At 38.7% G+C, this 17,697-nt stretch overlaps 1 pseudogene; it reads right to left on the bottom strand.

Moving 5' to 3' along the window:
- Window positions 1-759: 759 nt before the first annotated feature.
- Window positions 760-17,417, bottom strand: LOC107466468 (ribosomal protein S2, mitochondrial-like; annotated as a pseudogene).
- Between the last annotated feature and the right edge of the window lie 280 nt (window positions 17,418-17,697).

Below are 17,697 nucleotides of genomic sequence, written 5' to 3'. Positions count from 1 at the left end.
ACTAAAACCCCAGCATCCTTTTATACATCCCTAAACTCACCATCCCTTCACCAACCACGGCACCCATTTACTCCTCTCACTTCCCGTTGCATGGGTTGTCCCCTACATGGAGACACCTTGGGAAGCAGCAGTAAACATGCAACCTGTGTGCTGTTGGGAGGCTGTCACGTGGCCTTGAAACACTATGCTGCACGGTTAACACGCGACCTGTATGTTACTGGGGAGTAGCCACGTGGAATCACGCATCCTGCGTGTTACTGCGATGCTACCATGTGTCAAATCCCTGCTGAGAATCTCTACTAAAGTTGTCTTGGGAATCTGTGCATAATCTCGGTAAAAGTAACACGCAGGGTGCGTGTTGAACGATAGCTCCCCACGTGATGAATCTCTATTGTAAATCTCTGCTAAAGCTGCTTCAAATTTCCGCTAAAAGTAACATGCAAGTTGCGTGTTGTAAGTACAATTCTGACACATCCACATTTCTGTAAAGTAATCCAAACACTAATATTTAACAAAAATACTTTTTATATCTAAAATAATTTCTACTATTATTTGACTTTTTTAATAATTAGATAAGATTATAAACTTTTTTAATTTAGATGATATTGTATTCTTAATTTTTATATTTTTATATAGTTATTTATAATATTATATATTATTTATTATAATCAATTATTCTACTTGAATCACAATTAAATCCATTAAATCAATAATTTGAGTAGGGTTCAATTTCCAAAACCTTGATAATCATACCTTCAGGCCAAATATTATAATTAACATTAACATCTGAAGAACATAATCCGTAAAATAGCAAAAGGAAGAAGAGAAGAGATTTGTAGTGCAGTAGACTAGCGGTAAAAGAGGTTGAAGGGAGAAGCATAAACCCCAAACCCTAAGAGCGAGCGTGAATCGGAAGAAAGGATGACGGTTCATTCGATAGTGATACAGAAGCTGCTGAGCACGAATGCACAAATGGGGCAGAGAGTGGCGACGCATCACCTGAAGGAGTACACGTATGGCATGAGGAACAAGATGGCAATCATAGATTCGGACAAAACCCTGATATGCATGAGGAGCACCCTAAACTTTATGGGGTCCTTTGCAAGCCGCAACGGTCGGTTCATGTTCATCAACACCAACCTTCTCTTCGACGACATCTTCCACCTTATGACCACCCGCGTCGGCTCCTACTCCCCCTCCACCAACTCCCTCTGGTGCACCGGCGACTTCCTCACCAACAGCTACAGCCATAAAAAGTTCCACTCTCGCAATAAGAAGCTCGTTTTCGGCCCCACCTAGCCCCCAATTGCATTTTCATCCTTGACACCGACTTCAAGTCCTCCGTCATCAACGAGGCTCATAATCTTCACATCCCCGTCGTCGCCATTGTCAACTCTTCCATGCCCCTCCATTCATTCTCTCGTGTCGCTTATCTCGTTCTCTCCAATCCTTCTATTCAGTTTGTCTACTTGTTCTGCAACCTCCTCACCAAGACCCTCCTTCTTGAGAAAGAGAAGGGCAAGCCCAAAGAAGCAGCACCTCTCTAAATTCAAGTAGGTAAGGCTGCGAAGATCGATTTGCCAAATCTCGACGTAACTATCTTCCCCTACGCCACTTTACCTCCCTTGTCTCAAGAGGGTGATGTATGCAAGAAAGGCTGAAGGCAAAGGATATAAACCTTGAAATTAATTGGAGTTGAAATTAAATGAAATGAATTTCTTGTGTCACCTGGAAAGAGAGAAAAGACATGAGACAAGAAACTCGGATACCTTAAAAGGGAAGTTGTAGTCTTACACATAATAATGAGAACAGAAATCTGTACCTCCATGCAACACTCAATATCATTTGTCACCAAATGATTTAGTATATCTACAAGATGCAGTCAAGGTAGACATCAATCAAAATATTTGAATCTAAATGCTAGTCAAGAAGCAGTGACTTGCAAAAAATAATTTTAGTGACAAAAATAAAGATTATAAGGATACTTGGATCAATGACGGTAGCCACATTATCCTTGTTGATCAAAAGCATATACTTCTTACCCAGGAAAACATTATTTAAAAACTTAGTCAACAAGAAACCAACGATATAAGTGCATCCCACATATATGTACACATTTTAATTATAACCTTGTGTTGTAAGTAATTCCATCGAAGTTCCTACAGATCTTGGTCATACATTTTAAAGGATAGGGACAAAAGAAGGAAGAGTGCTCAACTGCAAAGGAAGTTCATACCTGTGACAGTAAAAAATCAAAGGTTCCACTAGTCATCAGCGAACGAAATATATCACCGTTATAAAAAGGATGTCTTCTGACATATAAAGTTAACATATTGATATAAGACATTAAAGTATTTACTATGTAATCCAACTTTCTCATTGCAGAACATAAAATTCAATAAATTGGAATATCAATGCTGCCAAATTTCTCCAATTTATGCTTTTATTGATAATGATAATTGGAGAATTTGATAATTTTGTATTTCTATTAATGACTACTTAATATTAACATCTGTAATATATAGCTACAGCCAAAAATATGTTTGAAGTGATATCATAAAACTCAAGGTTTGTTATATATATAGCTAATTAGAAATTAGGGACCTAACTCTAATTGAGTGAAAGATGGGCTAGGGTGGGTTTTATAACTAACTTGCCTAGTTGGAAAGTGAGTGCAGGAGAGTGGGCATTTTGTTATGAGAGCGAGGTGGGAACAGTAAAGGGCTGTGGGAAGTAGTGAGAGGGGATGGGAATTTAGAGACAAGATAGGATCAGATTCTAGGAGAGATTCAGGTCTCTCGAATACCTGATATCTTTGTTTTACCTTCTTTTACTGAATAATAATAACCAATAATGGGAAATTGGGTGATATCTAACTAATATCACTGCATCTCTCCTGCCCTTCAACTACCCCTGAAGAGCCACTGATATCATTTATATCACTCTATCAACACTGACCGAGCGGTAGCTACTTTGCTATCGGCTATCAGTATTCGGTATTCACCTTAATCCAACCTACTACCCGATGTGGGATGTTGGACACCCCATAATACCTAAGTCCCTATGATGGTACTATAGTGTACCATGACAATAATATTCAATCTGTCATTCCAATATTTAAAGGATAGGGACAAAAGAAGGAAGAGTGCTCAACTGCAAAGGAAGTTCATACCTGTGATGGTAAAAAATCAAGGATTCCACTAGTAATTAGAGAACGAAATATATCACCGTTATAAAAAGGATGCCCTTTGAAATATAAAATTAACATATTGATATAAGACATTAAAGTATTTACCATGTAATCCAGCTTTCTCATTGCAGAACATAAAATTCAATAAATTGGAATATTAATGCTGCCAAATTTCTCCAATTTACGCTTTTATTGATAATGATAATTGGAGCATTTGATAATTTTGTATTTCTATTAATGACCACTTAATATTAACATTTGTAATATATAGCTACAGCCAAATATATGTTTGAAGTAATATCATAAAACTCATGGTTTGTTATATACATAGCTAATTAGAAACTAGGGACCTAACTCTAATTGAGTGAAAGATGGGCTAGGGTGGGTTTTATAACTAACTTGCCTAGTTGGAAAGTGAATGCAGGAGATTGGGCATTCTATTATGAGAGCGAGGTGGGAACAGTAAAGGGCTGTGGGAAGTAGTGATAGGGGATGGGAAAATAGAGACAAAAGATAGGATCAGATTCTATGAGAGATTCAGGTCTCTCGAATACCTGATATCTTTGTTTTACCTTCTTTTACTGAATAATAATAACCAATAATGGGAAATTGGTTGATATCTCACTGATATCACTGCATCTCCCCTGCCCTTCAACTACCCCTGGAGAGCCACTGATATCACTTATATCACTCTATCAACACTGACTGAGCGGTAGCCACTTTGCTATCGGCTATCAATATTTGGAATTCACCTTAATCCAGCCTACTACCCGATGTGGGACGTTGGACACTCCATAATACCCAAGTCCCTAAGAAGGTACTATAGTGTACCATGACAATAATATTCAATCTGTCATTCCAATATTTTATAAGAAACCATACTTAAATATCTTCTATAATCCCACATCGTATGACACGTGAAGGCAGACTATATCATGGTATCAAAAATAAAGAAACTACAAAAGCCTATGTTACAAGCACTTTTACATGGCAAACTAAATTCACAAGATGTCAGGTAGAACATAATATGTAGCTGGACGTATTTTTGTAGATTTATATAAATCAACTACATCTATTTTGCTCACAAAAAAACAAATTCAAGAAAGACAAGCTTTGCATAAATTTAAGTTACTGTTATAAAAGAAAGTACTACTGAAATGGTAATGGTAATGTTAATCTGAATACTATTAGAATCTCCAAAAACAATTTCTGCTGAAAGTTTAAATCTCTTAGTCTACAGGGATGCATGTGAACATATATAATCCAATTTCAGACATGGGTATTGTAAGGATGACATACACTTCCTCCTTGCTATAATGTCCGGCTAATGATTCCAATTCTAGACCTTCACCTTCACCTTCACCCTATATACATGTGATGCATTGATAATCAGAAATCGCATAATAACATCAATTAATAAAAAATATGAAACACATTCAAACCTGCTTAATCCTCTGTACGTCAACAGTTGATCCCTGATATTTTTCCAACACCTGAATAGAAGGTTGAAGATTTTAATAATAAGTAATAACTAAGGTTGCAGAATCAAATAATGATATTGAAATCCAAATGGCAATTCACCTTTAGAGTATTATCATGGGTGTCATCTTTGCTCAAAAGAAGCAATGGAACCTTGCATCCATACTTGGAGTATAGGGTCTTACAAAGGCAACAATAAATTAAAACCCTAAATAAAAGCAACAAATATGAAAGCTGGATATACTTCAACTCTGTGAGACTTGTGCTCAATCTGCACTATTGATAAAAGGTTGAAGTGGGATGTAATGAATAATTTAAGGAGAGTATTAAGCGTGTAACATGTGTGATTACCATACTCGTATATTAAGAGTAAAAAATAAAAAAATTAAAGTCTGAAGGCTCACCTGAATCTGGTTAATTATTAAATCCAGAAATGTAAGTCAATTGCCAATACCAACTGCAGATCTACACAGGGAAGAAAAACATCATCGGTGTAAAGCGTGAAATGTGGAATTAAAAGCAGCATCAACAGGCGGATAAAATATACACATCAAACATGTTGGGGGAGAAACAGAGAAAGGCTAATGAAGCCCTCCTAAAAAGAAGGTCTATTCAATTCTTGATTGCCTAACCTTAAACCCTTGCACTCAACCCTCTCCAAACTCTCCAAAACCCTTGCACCAACCCTCACTAACTCTCCAAAACCATTTACCACCAACCCTCTCTCACTCTCCAAAACCGTTCACCACCCACACTCACTTCACCACCCAACCCTCACTTACACACAACTAAACCCCAACGTTGAACGCCCATGAGGTCCTCCTCTTTGGCGTTCAACGCCAGGTCACTGCCTCCTTTTAGGCATTGAACGTCTAGCCTCTGCTTCCTGGCTGGCGTTCAACGCTAGCAATGCTACTCTTCTTGTGCGTTGAACACCAAGTTGGGGATCCCTGGTGATGAGCGGATAATTTATACATTTTTGGCATTGTTTTTAGATAGTTTTTAGTATAGTCTAGCTATTTTTAGGGATGTTTTCATTAGTTTTTATGCTAAATTCACATTTCTGGACTTTACTATTAGTTTGTGTGTTTTTCTGTGATTTCAGGTATTTTCTGGCTGAAATTGAGGGACCTGAGCAAAACTCTGATAAAAGGCTAATAAAAGACTGCTGATGCTGTTGGATTCTGACCTCCCTGCACTCAAAATAGATTTTCTGGAGCTACAGAACTTCAAATGGCGCGCTCTCAACGGAGTTGGAAAGTAGACATCCAGAGCTTTCTAGAAATATATAATAGTCCATGCTTTATTCGAAATTAGATGACTTAAACTGGCGCTCAACGCCAGTTTCATGCTGCATTCTGGAGTCAAACGCCAGAAACACGTCACGAACCAGAGTTGAACGCCAAAAACATGTTACAACTTGGCGTTCAACTCCAAAAGAAGCTTCTGCATGTGTAAAGCTCAAGCTCAGCCCAAGCACACACCAAGTGGGCCCCGGAAGTGGATTTCTGCATCAATTACTTACTTCTGTAAACCCTAATAGTTAGTCTAGTATAAATAGGACATTTTACTATTGTATTAGACATCCTGGATTGTATTTTTGATCCTGTGATCATGTTTTGGGGGCTGGCCATTCGGCCATGCCTGAACCTTCATCACTTATGTATTTTCAACGGTGGAGTTTCTACACACCATAGATTAAGGGTGTGGAGCTCTGCTGTACCTCGAGTTTTAATGCAATTACTACTATCTTTTATTCAATTTCAATCTTATTTCTGTTCTAAGATACTACTCGTACTTCAACCTGATTGATGTGATGATCCGTGACACTCATCATCATCCGTCCCTATGAACGCGTGCCTGACAACCACTTTCGTTCTACAAGCGAAAGCTAGAGTGTGTATCTCTTGGATTCCTGATGCACGACGCATGGTTGCCCTTGCCTGACAACCGAGCCTTCCATTCCGTGAGATCAGAGTCTTCATGGTATAAGTTAGAATTGATGGCGGCATTCATGAGAATCTGGAAAGTCTAAACCTTGTCTGTGGTATTCCGAGTAGGATTCCGGGATTGAATGACTGTGACGAGCTTCAAACTCGCGATTGTTGGGCATGATGACAAACGCAAAAGAATCAAGGGATTCTATTCCAACATGATCGAGAATCGACAGATGATTAGCCGTGCCGTGACAGAGCATTTGGACCTTTTTCACTGAGAGGATGGGATGTAACCATTGACAACGGTGATGCCCTACATACAGCTTGCCATGGAAAGGAGTAAGAAGGATTGGATGAAGGCAGTAGGAAAGCAGAGATTCAGAAGGAGCACAACATCTTCATACGCCTATCTGAATATTCAATAGGGACAAAGCATCTCTATACACTTATCTGAAATTCCCGCCAATGATTTACATGAGTAAGTTTATCCTTATTTCGGTTTATTTATTATTATTATTCGAAAATCAATTATAACCATTATACTCTGCCTGACTAAGATTTACAAGATGACCATAGCTTGCTTCATACCAACAATCTCTGTGGGATCGACCCTTACTCACGTAAGGTTTATTACTTGGACGACCCAGTACACTTGCTGGTTAGTTGAGCGAAGTTGTGAAATTATGTTTAGACCTTGGTATTGAGCACCAAGTCTTTGGGGCCATTACCTGGGACAATCAATTTCGAACAACAATTTAAGTATGAATCACAATTTCGTCCACCATGTTTTTGGCGCCGTTGCCGAGGATTGTTCGAGTTTGGACAACTGACGGTTCATCTTGTTGCTCAGATTAGGTAATTTTCTTTTTGTTTTATTTTCAAAAAATTTTCAAAAATCTTTCAAAAAAAATATTTCTCATCTGTTTTCGAAAATTATTCTAAATTTTTAAGAATGAATTCTAGTGTTTCATGAAGCATGTTGAAGCCTGGCTGGCTGTAAAGTCATATCCAAATTCTTTTGGATTGAGGCTTCCAATCATCAGCATAGAGGCAAGTTAATTGAAATATCAGCTGTTGTATGACTGATTTATTATATCCTAAAGCTGGCTGGCTATTAAGCCATGTCCAACCCTTGGATTGGAGCTTTAGGCTAAACATTGAAAGATTCTTGGAATTCTTAAAAATTTTGAATTTCTTATTTTCTTTTTCTTATATGTTTTTTTTTGAAAATATAAAATAAAATAAAAAAATAAAAAATTCATAAAAACCAAAAATATTTTGTGATTCTTGTTTGAGTCTTGTGTCATGTTTTAAGTTTGGTGTCAATTACATATTCATCTTGTTCTTGCATTTTTCGAAAATTCATGCATTCATAGTGTTCTTCATGATCTTCAAGTTGTTCTTGGTAAGTCTTCTTGTTTGATCTTTAAATTTTCTTGTTTTGTGTTGTATGATGTTTTTCATGTGCATTTTTGCATTCATAGTGTCTAAACATGAAAGATTTCCAAGTTTGGTGTCTTGCATGTTTTCTTTACATAAAATTTTTTTCAAAAAGATGTTCTTGATGTTCATCATGATCTTCAAAGTGTTCTTGGTGTTCATCTTGACATTCATAGTGTTCTTGCATGCATCATGTGTTTTGATCCAAAATTTTCATGTTTTGGGTCATAATTGTGTTTTTCAAAAACCTTATCTTTTCAAAACTTTTTCAAATCAAATCTTTTTCATTTTTCTTACTATTTTTTTCGAAAATTTTAAATTAATTTTTCAAAACCTTTTTCTTATTTTATTTCAAAATTTTCGAAACTTAACTAATAAGTAATGTGATTGATTCAAAAATTTGAAGTTTGTTACTTTCTTGTTAAGAAAGGTTCAATCTTTAAATTCTAAAATCATATCTTTTAGTTTCTTGTTAAGTCAAGTAATTAATTTTAATTTTAAAAATTAAATCTTTTTCAACCATATCCTTTTAATCATATCTTTTTGTCATATCTTTTTCAAAATTTTATCTTTTTCAAATATTTGATTTCAAAATATCTTCCTATCTTCTTATCTTTTCAAATTTGATTTTCAAATCTTTTTCAAACTAACCAATTAACTTTTGTTTGTTTCTTATCTTTTTCAAAACCACCTAACTAATTTTCTCTCTCTAATTTTCGAAAATACCTCACCTCTTTTTCAAAAATTCTTTTCAATTAATTAATTGTTTTAAATTTTAATTTTAATTTTATCTCTTATCTTAATTTTCGAAAATCATTAACTCCTTTCCAAAATTATTTTCGAAAACTTCTGTCTCTCATCTTATTTATTTATTCATTTACTAACACTTCTCTTCATCTCAAATCTCTGCCCCTATCCTCACCCTTGTGTTTGGATTCTCCTTTCTTTATTCCCTTTCTTCTTCTACTAACATAAAGGAATCTCTATACTGTGACATAGAGGATTCCTCTTCTTTTTCTGTTCTCTTCTCTTGCATATGAGTAGGAACAAGGAAAAAGACATTCTTGTTGAAGCTGATCCGGAACCTGAAAGGACTCTGAAGAGGAAACTAAGAGAAGCCAAATTACAACAATCCAGAGACAACCTTACTGAAATTTTTGAACAAGAAAAGGAGATGGCAGCCGAACCCAACAACAATAATGCAAGAAGGATGCTTGGTGATTATACTACACCTACTTCCAAATTTGATGGAAGAAGCATCTCAATTCCTGCCATTGGAGCAAATAATTTTGAGCTGAAACCTCAATTAGTTGCTCTAATGCAACAGAACTGCAAGTTTCATGGACTTCCATCAGAAGATCCCTACCAGTTCTTAACTGAGTTCTTGCAGATCTGTGAGACTGTTAAGACTAATAGAGTAGATCCTGAAGTCTACAGGCTCATGCTTTTCCCTTTTGCTGTAAGAGACAGAGCTAGAGCATGGTTAGACTCTTAACCTAAAGATAGCCTGGACTCTTGGGATAAGCTGGTCACGACCTTCTTGGCTAAATTTTTTCCTCCTCAAAAGCTGAGCAAGCTTAAAGTGGATGTTCAGACCTTCAAACAAAAAGATGGTGAATCCCTCTATGAAGCTTGGGAAAGATGTAAGCAGATGACCAAAAGATGTCCTTCTGACATGTTTTCAGAATGGACCATGATAGATATATTCTATTATGGTCTATCTGAGTTCTCTAAGATGTCAGTGGACCATTCTGCAGGTGGATCCATTCACCTAAAGAAAATGTCTACAGAAGCTCAAGAACTTATTGACATGGTTGCAAATAACCAGTTCATGTACACTTCTGAGAGGAATTCCGTGAATAATGGGACGCCTCAAAGGAAGGGAGTTCTTGAAATTGATACTCTGAATGCCATATTGGCTCAGAATAAAATGTTGACTCAGCAAGTCAACATGATTTCTCAAAGTCTGAATGGATGGCAAAATGCATCCAACAGTACTAAAGAGGCATCTTTCGAAGAAGAAGATTATGATCTTGAGAACCCTGTAATAGTAGAGGTAAATTATATGGGTGAACCTTATGGAAACACCTATAATTTATCATGGAGAAATCATCCAAATTTCTCATGGAAGGATCAACAAAAGCCTCAACAAGGCTTTAATAATGGTAGAAGAAATATGCTCAGCAATATCAAGCCTTATCCATCATCTTCTCAGCAACAGGCAGAGAATTATGAACAGAGTACCTCTAACTTAGCAAATTTAGTCTCTGATCTGTCTAAGGCCACTTTAAGTTTCATGAGTGAGACAAGGTCCTCCATCAGAAATTTGGAGGCACAAGTGGGCCAGTTGAGTAAGAAAGTAACTAAAACTCCTCCTAGTACTCTCCCAAGCAATACTGAAGAGAATCCAAAAAGAGAGTGCAAGGCCATTGACATAATCAAAATGGCCGAACCTAAGGAGGAAGGAGAGGACGTGAATCCCAATGAGGAAGACCTCATGGGACATCTCTCAGGCAAGAAGGAGTCCCCTATTGAGGACCTAAAGGAAGCTGAGGCTCATATAGAGACCATAGAGATCTCATTAAATCTCCTTCTTCCATTCATGAGCTCTGAAGACTATTCTTCCTCTAAAGAGGATGAAGATGTAACTGGAGAGCAAGTTGCTCAATATCTGGGAGCTATCATGAAGTTGAATGCTAAGTTGTTCGGTAATGAGACTTGGGAAAGTGAACCTCCCTTGCTCATTGGTGAACTAGATACATGGGTTCAACAAACTTTACCTCAAAAGAAATAAGATCCTGGCAAATTCGTAATACCCTGCACCATAGGCACCATGACCTTTGAGAAAGCTCTGCGTGACCTAGGGTCAGGCATAAATCTTATGCCACTCTCTGTAATGGAGAAGCTGGGGATCATTGAGGTACAACCTGCCATATTCTCATTACAAATGGCAGACAAGTCAGTAAGACAAGCTTATGGATTGGTAAAGGACGTGTTAGTGAAGGTTAAAGACCTTTACATCCCTGCTGATTTCATAATCTTAGACACTAGGAAGGAGGAGGATGAATGCATCATCCTTGGAAGACCTTTCCTAGCCACAGCAGGAGCTGTGATAGATGTTAACAGAGGAGAATTAGTCCTTCAATTGAATGGGGACTACCTTGTGTTTAAGACTCAAGAGTGTTCTCCTGTATACATGGAGAGGAAGCATGAAAAGCTTCTCTCAGTACAGAGTCAAACAAAGCCCCCACAATCAAGCTCTAAGTTTGGTGTTGGGAGGCCACAGCCAAACACTAAGTTTGGTGTTGAATCCCCACATCCAAACTCTAAGTTTGGTGTTGGGAGTCTACAACATTGACCTGATTACCTGTGTGGCTCCATGAGAGCCTACTGTCAAGCTATTGACATTAAAGAAGCGCTTATTGGGAGGCAACCCAATTTTTATTTATCTAATTTTATTTTTCTTTTATTGTTCCTTAATGTTTTATTAGGTTCATGATCATGTGGAGTCACAAAAAAACACTAAAATTAAAAACAGAATCAGAAACAGCAGAAGAAAAATCACACCTTGGAGGAAGGACTTACAGGCGTTCAAACGCCAGTAAGGAGCATCTGGCTGGCGTTCAACGCCAGAACAGAGCATGGATCTGGCGTTGAACGCCAGAAATAAGCACCATCCTGGCGTTTAAACGCCAGGAATATACCATGAGGAGAGCTGGCGCTGAACACCAGAAACAAGCATGGAACTGGCATTCAACGCCAGAAACATGCTGCAATTGGGCGTTAAACGCCCAAAATAAGCATCACTTCAGCGTTTAAATGCCAGAATTGTATGCAAAGGCGTTTTACATGCCTCATTGGTGCAGGGATGTAAATCCTTGACACCTTAGGATTTGTGGACCCCACAGGATCATCTCAAGATCTGTGGACCCCACAGGATCCCCACCTACCTCAAATCACCTTCTCTATTCTTCACCAATCACCTCCATCCATCTCTTCCCCACCCAATCCCACCCATATGGCCGAAACATACACATCTCTCCCTCTCCTCCATATCTTCTTCTCCCTCCATTCTTTCTTCTTTTCTCGAGGGCGAGAAACATTCTAAGTTTGGTGTGGTAAAATCATAGCTATTTTGCTTTTCCATAACCATTGATGGCACCTAAGGCCAGAGAAACCTCAAAAAAAAAAAAGAAGAGAAATGGGTGACAATTGCTTCCACCTCTGAATCATGGGAGATGGAGAGATTCATCTCAAGGATCCATAGCTCAGTAATAGAGCATTTGACTGCACATCAAGAGAGCATGAGGAACTCCCTCATCAAGAAAATCTCTGAGATACCTCAGGGGATACATTTTCCTCCACAACTATTGGGAGCAACTAAGGATAGGAGCACCAAAATCAATAGGGATCATGTAATAGAGGCAAGGAAGAGATATAAAGGAGCTCAAAAAGCACCATTAGTCCTTCAAAAGGCGCCACCCTCACTAAGGTGGACTCATTCCTTAACTTCCTTATTCTTATCTCTCTGTTTTTAGGTTTTTGGGCTTTATGTGTGTTTATGTTTTGTGTCTCTACCTCATGATCATTAGTATTGAGTAAATATGTCTTAAGGCTATGAATAATTCCATAAATCCTTCACCTCTCTTAAATGAAAAATGTTTCTAATACAAAAGAACAAGAAGTACATGAATTTCGAAATTATCCTTGAATTTAGTTTAATTATATTGATGTGGTGACAATACTTTTTATTTTCTGAATGAATGCTTGAACACTGCATAATTTTGATCTTGTTGTTTATGAATGTTAAAATTGTTGGCTCTTAAAAGAATGATGAACAAAGAGAATGTTATTGACAATATGAAAAATCATGAAAATTGATTCTTGAAGCAAGAAAAAGCAGTGAAAAAGCAAAAGCTTTCGAAAAAATGGCAAAAAAAATAAAAATTAGAAAGAAAAAGAAAAAGCAAAGCAAAAAAAGCCAATAGCCCTTAAAACCAAAAGGCAAGGGTAAAAAGGATCCAAGGCTTTGAGCATCAATGGATAGGAGGGCCCAAGGAACTAAAATCCAGGCCTAAGCGGATAAATCAAGCTGTCCCTAACCATGTGCTTGTGGCATGCAGGTCCAAGTAAAAAGCTTGAGACTGAGGGGTTAAAGTCATTATCCAAAGCAAAAAGAGTGTGCTTAAGAGCTCTGGACACCTCTAACTGGGGACTTTAGCAAAGTTGAGTCACAATCTCAAAAGGTTCACCCAGTTATGTGTCTGTGGCATCTATGTATCTGGTGGTAATACTGGAAAACAAAGTGCTTAGGGCCACGGCCAAGACTCATAAAAGTAGCTGTGTTCAAGAATCAACAAACTTAACTAGGAGAATCAATAACACTATCTGAAATTCTAAGTTCCTATAGATGCCAATCATTCTAAACTTCAAAGGATAAAGTGAGATGCCAAAACTGTTCAGAAGTAAAAAGCTATAAGTCCCGCTCATCTAATTAGAATTAATATTCATTGATATTTTGGGATTTATAGTATATTCTCTTCTTTTTATCCTAATTGATTTTCAGTTGCTTGGGGACAAACAACAATTTAAGTTTGGTGTTGTGATGAGCGGATAATTTATACACTTTTTGGCATTATTTTTAGATAGTTTTTAGTATAATCTAGCTATTTTTAGGGATGTTTTCATTAGTTTTTATGCTAAATTCACATTTCTGGTCTTTACTATGAGTTTGTGTGTTTTTCTACGATTTCAGGTATTTTTTGGCTGAAATTGAGGGACCTGAGCAAAACTCTGATAAAAGGCTAATAAAGGACTGCTGATGCTGTTGGATTCTGACCTCCCTGCACTCGAATGGATTTTCTGGAGCTACAGAACTCCAAATGGTGCGCTCTCAATGGCGTTGGAAAGTAGACATTCTGAGCTTTCCAACAATATATAATAGTCCATGCTTTATTCGAAATTAGACGACGTAAACTGGCACTCAACGCCAGTTTCATGCTACATTTTGGAGTCAAACGCCAGAAACACGTCACGAACCAGAGTTGAACGCCAAAAACACGTTACAACTTGGCGTTCAACTCCAAAAGCCTCTGCACGTGTAAAGCTCAAGCTCAGCCCAAGCACACACCAAGTGGGCTCCGGAAGTGGATTTCTGCATCAATTACTTACTTTTGTAAACCCTAATAGCTAGTCTAGTATAAATAGGACATTTTACTATTGTATTAGACATCCTGGATTGTATTTTTGATTTTGTGATCACGTTTTGGGGGCTGGCCATTCGGCCATGCCTGAACCTTCATTACTTATGTATTTTCAATGGTGGAGTTTCTACACACCATAGATTAAGGGTGTTGAGCTCTGCTGTACCTCGAGTTTTAATGCAATTACTACTATCTTTTATTCAATTTCAATCTTATTTCTATTCTAAGATACTACTCGTACTTCAACCTGATGGATGTGATGATCCGTGACACTCATCATCATCCGTCCCTATGAACGTGTGCCTGACAACCACTTTCGTTCTACAAGCGAAAGCTAGAGTGTGTATCTCTTGGATTCCTGATGCACGACGCATGGTTGCCCTCGCCTGACAACTGAGCCTTCCATTCCGTGAGATCAGAGTCTTCGTGGTATAAGCTAGAATTGATGGCGGCATTCATTAGAATCCGGAAAGTCTAAACCTTGTCTGTGGTATTCCGAGTAGGATTCCGGGATTGAATGACTGTGACGAGCTTCAAACTCGCGATTGTTGGGCATGATGACGCTTGCCATGGAAAGGAGTAAGAAGGATTGGATGAAGGCAGTAGGAAAGCAGAGATTCAGAAAGAGCACAACATCTTCATACGCCTATCTGAAATTCCCATCGATGATCTACATAAGTATTTCTATCCTTATTTTCTGTTATTTATTATTAATATTCGAAAACTCTCTCACCATTTATTATCTGCCTGACTGAGATCTACAAGATGACCATAGCTTGCTTCATACCAACAATCTTTGTGGGATCGACCCTTACTCACGTAAAGTTTATTACTTGGACGACCCAGTACACTTGCTGGTTAGTTGAGCGAAGTTGTGAAATTATGTTTAGACCATGGTATTGAGCACCAAGTCTTTGGGGCCATTACCTGGGACAATCAATTTCGAACAACAATTTAAGTATGAATCACAATTTCGTCCACCACCTGGCTGGCGTTCAACGCCAGCTTTCTGCTTCCTTTTGAGCATTGAACGCCCACTAGAGCCTCCTCCCTTGGCGTTCAACACCAACTTGGCTACTCTTCTTGGGCGTTGAACGCCCACTCTTGCCTCTTTGGCTAGCGTTCAACGCCAGCAAGGTACTTGCTCCTGGGTGGTCTCCTTCCATCTATGAATGTCTCTGTCTCTGTTCTGACTACTGCACATGATCACAAACTTAAAGAAAGAACTATGAAAATAAACTTAAAGAAAAATAGTAATAACTAGTTATGGTTGGGTTGCCTCCCAACAAGCGCTTCTTTAATGTCACTAGCTTGATGGTTAGCTAACTTTCTTCCTTTACTTCTAGTTGGTTAATAGAAATGGCTCCATGGGAGAAGAGGAGAAGATGAGTGCCCTCAGATTTGAATTCCTCCTAACAAGTTTTCTTTTAGTGTGATCAGCTTGATTCTCCTTGCTTGTTAGGGTAGGGGTTGTATTGTCTCTCCATCCCCTATGCATCTTCCTATTAGGACCTTCCTCCTTGGTGGGTGGTGACTGCCTAACACTAAACTTAAGTTTGATGTCTGGGAAAACTGTATGAGTTTTCACCAAGGGAGGAGGTTTCGGTATTGTACTCTGCATAGAAGTACCTCCTTTGTCAAAGGGCAGTGGTGGTTAAAGGACCTTGATAATCTTGTAATCCTTCTGTAACCTCATCACTAATTCGCCTCTCGCAGCATCAGAGAGGTTTCTTCCAATAGATAGAGACCATTGCTCTAAAACCTCAGCAAAAGGAATATTGATTTGCAGCTTCCTAGAGCCTTCCAAGGATTGTAAACAGTGCTCGTCCTGGGTGGGGCCGAAGACGAGCTTCTTGTTGCAAGAGCGAAACTTCTTAGGGCTGTAGCTGTTGGTGAGGAAGCCACCGGCGCGCCAGAGGGAGTTGGTGGAGGGGGAGTATAAGCCGACGCGTGTGGTCATATTTGTTGCTTTTATTTAGGGTTTTAATTTACTGTTGCCTTTTTTTGTAAGACCTATACTCCAAGAATGGATGCAAGGTTCCATTGCTTCTTTTGAGCAAACATGACACCCATGACAATACTCTAAAGGTGAATTGCCATTTGGATTTCGATATCATTATTGGAGAGGGTTGAGTACAAGGGTTTAAGGTGCCATTTGGATTTCGATATCAAACATGTTAGGGAAAAAATAGAGAAAGGTAACGAAGCCCTCCTAAAAAGAAGGTCTATTCAATTCTTGATTACCTAAATGAAGTGAGCATTATAGGAACAGCAAAAAAAGACTCTTACTTGGGGCCTTCCAAACCCATATCTCTTGGCAACATCGAGCTTCAAAACAACAAGTTTGTCCAAAAGCTTCTTAGTTTCTTCCATATCTGCTAGCAACAAGAAAATCGCTGAGCTCCAATTTTCAAGAGACAGTAATAATGATCGGTAGAGAAAATAGATGGCCTACCTTGATACAAGGGAGGTAAAGTGGCATAGGGGAAGACAGTTATGTCAAGGTTTGGCAAATCGATCTTCACAGCCTTACCTGCTTGAATTTGGAGTGGTGCTGCTTTTTTGAGCTTGCCCTTCTCTTTCTCAAGAAGGAGGGTCTTGGTGAGGAGGTTGCAGAACAAGTAGACAAACTGGACAGAAGGATTAGCGGGAACGGGACAAGCGACACGGGAGAATGAATGGAGGGGCATGGAGGAGTCGACAATGGCGACGATGGGGATGTGAAGATTGTGAGCCTCATTGATGACGGAGGACTTGGGGTCGGTGTCGAGGATGAAGATGCAGTCGGGGGGCTGGGTGGGGCCAAAGACGAGCTTCTTGTTGGGAGAGCAGAACTTCTTAGGGCTGTAGCTGTTGGTGAGGAAGCCGCCGGTGCGCTAGAGGGAGTTGGTGGGGGGAGTAGGAGCCGATGCGGGTGGTCATAAGGTGGAAGATGTCGTCGAAAAGAGAGTTGGTGTTGATGAACATGAACCGACCGTTGCGGCTTGCAAGGGACCCCATGAAGTTCAGGAAGCTCCTCATGCATATCAGGGTTTTGTCCGAATCTATGATTACCATCTTGTTCCTCATGCCATATGTGTACTCCTTCAGGTGATGCGCCGCCACTCTCCGCCCCATTTGTGCATTCGTGCTCAGCAGCTTCTGTATCACTATCAAATGCACCATCATCCTTTCTTCCGATTCACGTTCGCTCTTAGGGTTTGGGGTTTATGCTTCTCCCTTTAGCCTCTTTTACCACTAGTCTACTGCACTCCAAATCTCTTCTCTTCTTCCTTTTGCTATTTTATGGATTATGTTCTTTAGATGTTAATGTTAATTACCATATTTGACCTGAAGGTGTGATTATCAAGGTTTTGGAAATTGAACCCTGCTCAAATTACTGATTTAACGGATTTAATTATGATTCAAGCAGAATAATCGATTATCGTAGATAATATATAATATTATA

This window comes from Arachis duranensis, chromosome 9, assembly GCF_000817695.3.
Source record: "Arachis duranensis cultivar V14167 chromosome 9, aradu.V14167.gnm2.J7QH, whole genome shotgun sequence".
NCBI classification, from domain to species: Eukaryota; Viridiplantae; Streptophyta; class Magnoliopsida; order Fabales; family Fabaceae; genus Arachis; species Arachis duranensis.
The sequence above is the reverse complement of the archived record's forward strand: the minus strand, read 5'-3'. Positions and strand labels throughout refer to the sequence as shown.